The sequence below is a fragment of the Octodon degus genome, unplaced genomic scaffold, assembly GCF_000260255.1.
Source record: "Octodon degus isolate 3935 unplaced genomic scaffold, OctDeg1.0 scaffold00150, whole genome shotgun sequence".
NCBI lineage: Eukaryota > Metazoa > Chordata > Mammalia > Rodentia > Octodontidae > Octodon > Octodon degus.
Window position 1 is genome coordinate 3,589,122 of NW_004524726.1, and position 10,178 is coordinate 3,599,299.

The 10,178-nt window shown below is 36.9% G+C and overlaps 1 protein-coding gene across 1 annotated transcript in view; it reads right to left on the reverse strand.

The window, feature by feature from the left end:
* Window positions 1–1,804: 1,804 nt before the first annotated feature.
* Tdrd3 (tudor domain containing 3) overlaps window positions 1,805–10,178 on the reverse strand; it is a 136,346-nt gene continuing 127,972 nt past the window's right edge. The window contains exon 13 of the mRNA XM_012517180.2: window positions 1,805–1,948. The gene's annotated coding sequence lies outside the window, so the exon portion shown is untranslated. The remainder of the gene's footprint in view (window positions 1,949–10,178) is intronic.

The window sequence follows — 10,178 nt, forward strand, 5'->3', positions numbered from 1 at the left end:
TGGTAAGGGGGCACAAAGGGAGAGTAAAACCAGTGCCAGGTCACAGAGGTCTATGAAAAGATGAAACTCTGGAACTTGGCAAATCAAAAAGGCCTTAAAGCAAAGCACTATGCCCGAAAATTATTTTGGCTACCCTTAAACCAAGGCACTACATCTGAAAATTCTTCAGCCAGGTAATTTTTCCTCTTCAGCACTGGTTTTTTTTTCCTTTATTCTCAATCTAATTGTTCATTTCTGGTTTCATAAAACTTAAGACAAAAGGAAGATTATCCTTGTCTATTGCATGAAGTCTGTAGCTCAAACCACTGGTCCACTCCAAGGGGCCCTTCCTGCTTCAGAACACTTTTTCCTGGTAGTAGGGATCCTGACTTCCAGAAGCACACCCTGTTCCTCCCTTGATCAGTTTACTGCTAAATCTGGAGTACTCAGATTACACCTGAAATACTCCATATGTCCTGCTGGAGTTACTAGTTCAAAAGAAGGCAAAGCAGCCCAATGCAGGTAGATGTGGCCTGAACAGCAAAGCGTTTCTTTCCTGAGCTCATTTGTAGAGGTAGGCCTCACCATACCCTTGGAACCAATAGCCGTGAGAGTTGCTGGAAACCCAGCAGCCACACTGTTATGGTTTGTGTCTAGTTGTCCCCCCAAAGCCTTATGCAGTCATGGGGTGAGGACTTCTAGAGTTTGTGTTAACTCATGATCCACTGGGATTACATATGATCCAAAACTGGGATTATGGGTCTTAGTACTGCTGGGATTACTCATAGGTGGGTAAGTACTGGGAAATACCCATAGGTGTGAGTACTTCCCCTACCCTGGGGCAGGTAATTTGCATTACAATGTAAGGTGGGAAGAGAAGCCAGCTGCTTGAGCTGCTGCTACCCCTCCCTTGTGCTCTTGCTCTTTGCCACCACCATGAAAGGTTGCTTTCTGCTCTGTGCTGCTCTGTGTTGGAGCCAGCCGAGTATGGAGTGAAACCTCCAGTAACTGTGATCTAAATAAACCTTTCCTTCCTTCATTTTGAGTGTCGGGTATTTGTCCCAGCAACGAGAGAAGAGTAACTAAGACACACACAGAGCAGCCTGCCCTAGAATGAAGCCAATCCCAGAGACAGCAAAAGAGAGAGATGCAAAGAATCAGTCTTTCATGATAAAAATGAGCCACTGCCAATCACAAAAGGTACTACACATTTCCGGAGTCAATAAATTCCCCTTAATGAATAAGAGATTAATGGTGAGTTTCCTGTTACATGCAACCAAACACATCCTAAAGATTGAATATACATTTTAAAGAGAGTATTTATTTTTAAATGCAAGCACACCTGAAAAATCATTAGAGTACCACAAATAACAAATGCGATTTCCAGTATTTCGTGTCATATTTAGCAGCTACCAATATACTAAAAACTGCTATTTTGCTTCAGGTTGTTTTTGTAAGAAATGTTGCTGTGTAAGTTTGTTTGTTTGTTTGTTTATTTATTTATTTATTTATTTATTTTTTGCGGAACTGGAGATTGAACTCAGGCCCTTGTGCTTGCCAGGGAAGTGCTTATTCTATTGAGCCATCTCCCCGGCCCTGGTTTATTCTATAACAATTAGGAAAGGCTTTTCTTGTAAGCTGTAACTGCTATTTTATTAAAGGCAATTAGTATGCAGCTAATACCAGAAAAATGATAAAGATAACAATAGGCAAATAAAACACACAGTAAAATAATATATATAGCACAATAGTTTTATTGATGGTGTAAGAAAAAAATCTGCCTTTCATTTGTAAAAGGTTTATTTAATTCATTTTTTGTTTCACCATTCTTGAATTTTAACCCCTAAAAATCTGCTTTCGTTTCTTCAAATAATGACATTCTCCGTGGCTGCATTTGATGCTGGAGGGCAAGGAGGTCTATCAAGAAGGTTCTACTAGGAGGTTTCAACAGCTCCTTTCTTCGCAAAGACTAAAAGAGAAAGAAAAAAGAAAAAATGAACCTAGATCTCTAAAATAAATTTTCCAGGCTTTTCCAAAACATAATTCACTAAAACTTATTTGTAAATGTCATGTTTATACAAATACGAACATGTGCTACTCAGGGATTTGTGCATGATATACATTCCCAGCCTCTCAGCAGATCTTAAGTAGACTAGAACACTTCTATCTGCTTTGTAAACCTAATCTCTATAAAGCAATGTATAAGAAAAAAAGTAAAACTTTAAAAAAATAGTTTTTCTTTTAGAAATTGGTCAAGTACTTCCTGGTGTTATTAGATTCTTTATTAACAAAATGTTAAATTTAGGAATTTAAGATGAAATAAATAGTTTACAATAATAATGGGACTCAAAAAAAAAGTCTGCCAATGAATGTGAATGCCATTCTACTTACTACACCATGTTCTCTTTTAATACTGCTGAACTGCGTTAGTTCCCACAGATAATTTATTTTCGTTTGTTACCATCCTAGTACCACTAACAAAAGGTATACAACAAAAGTATCTGAAACTGCAAAAACTAGTGGTGACTAGAAAAGCTGAGAAAAATGACAGACTTACTGCAGCCCAGTCTGCCCAGCTTCAACCAAGAAAGTGTTCTTGGGCAGACTGCTAGACCTTGCATGCAAACAGCTTGTAACTTTTCTGAAGTAAACAGTCTTGATTAGAAAACAGCTGTGGGTACTACTATCCTCGCTTGACACAAGTCCTGCTGGCATCACAAGGTTCTGTAACTGCTATCTACAGAGTGATCATTTTTTCATTTCTTTTTTTTTTTTTTTGGTACTTGGTATTGAACTCAGGACCTTGCTCTTGCCAGATAGGTACTTAAGTAGCTGAGCTATGTCCCAGGTCAATAATGATCATTTCTTTTTCTTTTCTTTTCTTTTTTTTTTTTTTTTTTTTTTTTGTGGCTGGCTTAGCCTGCCCTGGGGGTGGGGCTGGTGCAGCATGTGGTGCCCCAGATCAAACCAGGTCCCTGCAGTTGCATAAGCTTGCCTAAGCAGGAGTTTTAGACTGCTGAGCTATCTCGCTGGCCCAGGAGTGATCATTTCTATGTCACTGACTTACACAATTCTGGAAAGGGATGCTGGACCAGATTTGGGAGGGGGGGAACAAAAACAAAACCAACATTTAGAAACATCTTTTACTAGTTAAAAAATAGTGTTAAAAACTAAACCTTTGGCCAGGACTGCCCTGAGTTTGGCATAATCTGGGCTACACAGTTGAGTCCAAAGCCAGCCTGGACTATTCACTAAGACCCTGTCTCAAAATAAAAATCCAAAAACCAAAACAAAACAAAAACACATCAAGACAACAAAAAACTGCTTTGAAAATAAAGTCATACTACTTTTTTCTTGCTGACCTGTCTTACAAACTCCTGTGTATCTGCAATCTGTTTTTTAAATCCCAACAAGAAACTGACTATCCTGAGTGGATCAGTACAAGTTTCCTAGATTCTTTTCTTTGTGACTCTAACTCAACCACCACCAGCAGTTTTTCTTGAGCTGACCTTATCATTCACGCCAAGTTCAAGCTCCAGTTTGCTTGGAGCCGCACTGTTCTGTCAGCACCTGTGTTTACAGCACCCAGTCTCAGCATGCACACCCTAATGCAGCAATGGAGCCATTGCTTTGGAGTTTGCTTCTTCCCCCTTTTCAGCATCTCTCCCGTTCATGTGTTTAGAAGCCATCAGCATGAATGCGGGCTTTAGCACTCACTTCTCAGGGCTGGTCCTACTAGTTGGGATCTAGTTCCTAGGACTCCACTGAGTCAGAAACTTCTCTAAATACACAAAGTTCTGGTCAGTTCTACTGACTAGAGAGCTATACATAATTTTCCCATCCAATATCTGTTCATATTTCTAAGTAACAATTTTCAGAGAAAGTTTAGGTTTGAGCTCTCACTCTCCTAAAGTCTCAGGTCTGACTTATCACCCTCCTTTTCTCAGACTTGGGCCTCCTGCCCTACTCTGGAAAGCCTCTCATCCAGCCTGGACTCCCTGGCACTTCCTGCTTTGTCAATCACTGATGTTGGCCTCAGGACCAGACTTAAGAAAAATCCAGGTTTCTCTCCACATTAGGGAAGTAGAGAGAGCAGCCAGGAAGTGGAAAGAAGTTGGAGAGTCAAAAAACAAATGTGTAAATTATCTACTCAAAACTTTGTCACAACATCTTTATTTGATAAACAACAAACAACTACTACATGCAATTTATCACCCAGCTACTCAAAAAAAAAAAAAAAAAGACTATAAAACTATAAAGTACACTAACGTGTTTATTAGCCAGAATACTTCTAGATTAAAAAAAAAAAAAACTGGAAAACTTTCAGCATACATTAGAATCCATTATTGAGACAGGAAAAGGAATATTGTGGGACTGTCCTGCTTCAAGGTTGTATATGGTGAGATTTTTGGACTTATGTGTAAACATAAGAAGTATATAATTCTTCATGCCTATTTTTAAAATATATTCTAATTTTTAAATGTTTTTTATTATATTCTGTAGGGACTTAAAAGTTCAACATATCAATACTTGATGAAAAACACCTGTTCCATATTATGTCTAAGATGTTTGATATGCAGACAGATAGTGAGGTTAAGCTTAACAGCCTAAGTTGTATGGTAATAACAATAAGCTTGTCTTCTGGATGGTTAACAACCTAAGTTTGCACAACAAAATTAGAGAAAAAGGAGGGCTGCAAGCAAAGCCAACATTTTGGCCCTAGCCTTCTAAGGTCAATTAAGACTCAGGACATATGAGAACTTGTAATGTAACATCATGTAACTCAGTAGTGTCCCAAATTTTTTGATCAAGGAAATTATGGGGCCAAAGAAGAAAGTGATTGATGATGTAGAGTGTGCCTAAGGAGAGTCACATGGAGAGAAAACATTCTCTCAGGCTTTCACAGAGAGCACATTGGCCAAGCAATGGCCATGACTCATCCACATGGCTGCACTGACAAAGGTTCTACAATCTGAGGTACAGGATCTCAGGATAAATCTTGAGGGGATTTCACTGACCTTCTCAGACCCAAAAGCTACAACTCTTGTTGCATAGGTCTTGCTTTACCTTGGTCTTAACCATCCAGCAGAAAAGTATAAAAACGAAATATAAGAAGTAAAGCCATGCTGTTATGTTGAGCTGTAGGGGACTCAGGTCAACAATTTCTGACATTGCCAGTCAAGCAGAAGACCCAATACTATTATGGTCTACTGGACTCTTTTAGAATATTTTGCTGAGTTTACACACCTATAATATTCAAATAATGGAACTAAACAAAAAAGGGGATACAGATGCATGTCCATTTTGTATATGTGTATTCAAAGTGGTTAGGATAGATATATAGTTACGTTCTCTTAACGAATAGAGTGATTTGTTCTAATGGTGTTTGTAAATAGGATATCATGTCTGCATCTTGTACAGCAATTAACCACTAGGAAGAAGGTATGCAATGTGTTAATTATTGAAACTGTCCTACCAATTTGATTTGAAACTGTCTCATTGCTATTTGTTTATCAATAAAATTATGGGAAAAAAAGAATTCATTATTATATTTACTGAAAGTGAGATGGCTAGCTATCATGCATATGTTCTACTTAACTTAATGGAAACCAGGAATGAGGAAATAAAAAAAGAAACCTTTTCTCAGAAAAATAATATATTCAGTCGTTTAACGAGAGTAAAAATTGTATTTTTTTATTGTTGAACTCTCCAGTCAAAGATAGTTTTTGTCTATTTTATAGTGTTTTTATTTAAAATGCACAAAAAAGTAATTTTATTCAGCGAAGATCAATCTCTTACTTATTATAGTGAATTTTATGAGTAATTTTAATGTCATCATGAGAACTCCCAAAATTAATTTTTAAATTAATGTCAGAAATCCAATATTTCCTTGTCTCCTACTTCAGTGTGAACAGCACAATCCAAAACAAGCATTGGGCCAAGACAGAAGTTCTGCTTACATTTTTATGCTTTGCTTGTACAGTAATTGGGGTTTTGGTCCTGAAGACTGAACCCAAGGCCTTGCATGTGCTAAGCATGAGCTCTAACCCCCCAAGCTAGATTCCCAGCATTCAAATAAAGTTTTAGCTCAGAGAACATGTAAGATGGATTTGAAATAAATAAACTATAGTTACTTCAGGGCCATGGTATACCAATTATTTTTAACCAAGATAATCTTCATCATGGGAAAAAATGTGCAATGGAACCCTAATATGTAAACTACAGTATATAAAAGAAACACCAGCAAGACTAAAGGTTCCTGCCATCAAGCTCTTCTTCCATTCACTTTCCTGCTTTCTCCACTTCTAGTCATGCTAGGCCCCATCCTTCTCCACCAACAGCCCTAAACTCAGTGGTGAGAAATAAAGAGGCCTGTTGTTCTCTATGCAATAACCATGCTCTAAGCAGTCATGGAGGTGACAATCATGACCTCATTCTAAATCTGTTAAATTGAAATGATTCAGAAAGCTACGGAAGGACTGTTTTCACTCATTTTTTGAAAGGTATTTAACGTTAAGCACATTAAACTTATTTAAAAGTATATATTCAATCCTGTATAATGCAAAGTTCCTGAGGTCACTATCTATACTTTCATTTAAAAATACTCATGGGCACTAACTAAAGAACCAGTTCTTGCATGCTACAGGAATATGCAATAGTCTTTTGTGTGATACATGAACAATAGGTCATGGATGTTCAGTTGCAGGCCTCACAGTAAGCACAAAAAAACCAGTGATAAAAAGAAAAAAGGTGCTACACTGGCTTGCTTAGAAGATTCAGATGTGTAATTAGGATTAGATTTCCACATTAGAAGGATTACTGCTAAGAAGCCAAGTGCTAGAATAAGAGAAAATTCTTTGCAGATAGCAAAATTAATTTCCCGCCCTGGAAGGAGCTTTAGGGAAGATATAGGAGATACAAAATTCCAGCTCAGTGTTGTGCAGTTAACAGACACATCACATGAGATATGTATGTAATTTTTAATTTTCTAGCAGTCACATCAAAACAAGTGAAAATAAGTTAGTTTTAATATTTTATTAAACTCAACATAATTAAAGTATAATTATACCATGAAATCAATATAAAAATATTAATGAGTCTTTTACTGAAATTTTAAAATTTGGTGTACATTTTTCCTTTGTACATATCTCAATTCGGACTAACTGCACTAGTAACTACTGCTGCCTTGAAAACCTGAGACACTTCGCAGGGGAAAAATATAGTACACATAATAGCCTCAGCGGGAAAAAATAGCTAAGAGGAGCTGAGGACAATTTTTAAAGTTCCAAGTGGTGCTCTACTGTGAGACTGAAACATACGCACACATGCACATGAAGCTCAAAACAGTTTTTATGGTGATATACATCACAAGCTGCAATGGGAACAATGATTATTTTTAAAATGTTCAAAAGTACCACCATAATGAAGAAATAGGACTGTTACCAAGGACGCCAAAGTAGTTTCTTGCAAAAATACATTAAGAAGTAAGGTCTCTGTCTGCTGGCATGAGATGTTCAGATCAACACAATAATTTTCTGAATTTTTTTTTCACTCTCTTTTCCCTGTCTTCCGATTAAAGAGGATTTTCAGTAGTGACTCACGTTTTGAAACTCTGGCTTAAAACCATATGGATCAACAACATACTAACAGCAGCAAAGTTACATTTCAATAATTAATCACATTTTCTTTATCTACCTCCTGAAGATATACTATGAAACATCATTTTTAAAAACAATTTAAAATAAAAAGTAAAAATAAACTCAATTATCTTGGATAGTGATTATCTTCATTTGTCTTCCTTCATATCTTTTGGTTTTTTGTTTTGTTTTCTTTTTTTCTTTTTCACGGGAACAAATAGCAATTCCTATACTTGCTTGCCTAGGAGGCATTTATTTTTTTTTTCCATAATTTTATTGAGAAACAAATAGCAATGAGACAGTTTCAAATCAAATTGGTAGGACAGTTTCAATAATTAACAAATTGCATACTTTTCCTAGTGGTTATTTGCTATACAAGATGCAGACATGATGTCCTATTTACAAACAGTAGTACAACAAATCCCCTTTTCATTAACAGAATGTAACTAAATATCTATCCTGACCATTTTGAATACACAGATGCAAAATGGACATTCATTTATATATCCGCTTTTTTGTTTAGTTCCCTCACTTGAATATTATAGGTGTGTTAACTCAGCAAAAAATATTAAAAGAGTCCAGTACTCCATTATAGTATTGGGTCTTCCGCTTGACTGGCAATGTCAGAAATTGTTGACAAGAGTCCCCTACAGTTCAACATAACAGCATGGCTTTACTTCTTATACTTCATTTTTATACTTGTCTGCTGGATGCTTAAGACCAATATAAAGCAAGACCTATGCAATAAAAGTTGTAGCTTTTGGATCTGATAAGGTCAGAGAAATCCCCTCAGGATGTACACAGTCCCTCATTGTAGTTGCTTAGTTCACAGGTGTCAGTATATATACTTAGTCAGGGTGAGAATCCTTCCAATCTGTACCTCAGATTGTAGATCCTAGTCAGTGTCAGCGATGTGGATGAGTCATGGCCATTACTTGGTCAATGTGCTCTCTGTGAAAGCCTGAGAGAATGTTTTCTCTCCATGTGACTCTCCTTAGGCACACTCTCCGTCATCGATCACTTTTCACTTTGGCCCCATAATCTCCTTGATCAGAAAATTTGAGACACTACTGAGTTATATGATGTTACAATCCAAGTTCTGATATGTTCTGAGTCTTAATTGACCTTGGAAGGCTAGGGCCAAAATGTTGGCTTTCCTTGCGGCCCTCCTTTTTCTCTAACTTTGGTCTACAAACTAAGGTTGTTAACCCTCCAGAAGATAAGCTTATTGTTATTACCATAAACCTAGGCTGTTAAGCTTAACCTCACTATCTTTCTGAATATCAAACATCTTAGGCATAACATGGAACAGGTATTTTTCATCAAGTAATGATATGTTGAACTTTAAGTCCCTACAGAATATGAAAAAACATTTAAAAAATTAAAATATATTTTAAAAATAGGAATAAAGAATTATATAATTCTTATGTTTACAGATAAATTCAGAAAACTAACCATATACAACCTTGTAGCAGGACAGTCCCGCAACATTCCTTTTCCTGTCTCCTGCCTTCATTCACCACCCCCTTCTTTTTGAACAATCATCTACCCGAGAGACAGCACAGCAGCAACTGGCATGTCATGACAAGCAGCCCGTATTCAGAAGACGAGAATGACAGGCACTGCAAGCATGAACCTCCTAATACAAATTGCCATCTTCAGTGTAGTTGCTTAGTTCACAGGTGTCAGTATATATACTTAGTCAGGGTGAGAATCCTTCCAATTAACTGCTAGATTCAAAAATCTTCTGAAGATTCTCAGAATTATTGCTTTACCCATTTTCTACATATAACCGTATGGCTTCCACTGTCATGTTTCCTAGCTGTTCTCCTTGATCTCTTTTCATTGTCTAGTCCTGAAGTTCTTGCTTTCCTTTTAGTTGTGTTATACCTTTCTATTTGTATTTCTTCTTTTGAGTTCTTATACTAGGGAAACTATATGATATTTACACATGTGGGCCTGGTTTATTTCACGTATGAATATATCTTCAAGTGACATCCACTTCAACATAAAGGCTTCGAGTTTATCAAACTTTATAGCAGAGTAATACTCCATTTTATAAAAATAACACATCTTTTTCATCCATTCCTCAGGTGATGGACATCTTGGTTGTTTCCAAGAGTTGGCTATCACAAATTGTGCTGCTATAAACATAGGCACACATATACCACTATGATATGATGTTTTCAGATTGTCCGGGAAAATTCCCAATAGAGGAATAGCTGGTTTAAATGGGATTTCCAGTCCAAGTTTTTAAAGTCTCCACACTGATTTCCATAATGGTTGCACCAGTCTGCATTTCCACCAGCAATGGAGAAGGGTTCTTTTTTCCCCACAGCCACTCCAACATCTGTTGTTGGATGATTTCTTTATAATAGCCATTCTTTCTGGGGTGAGATGGTATCTCAATGTTGTTTTAATTTGCACTTCACGGATGGCTAGTGATGTGGAGCAATTTTTCATATATTTATTCGATTCTTTAATTTCATCCTCTGAAATTGTATGTTCACCTTGGAAGCCCTTTTCTGCACTGGGTCTTTAAATTTTGGGGCCCTAGTGGTT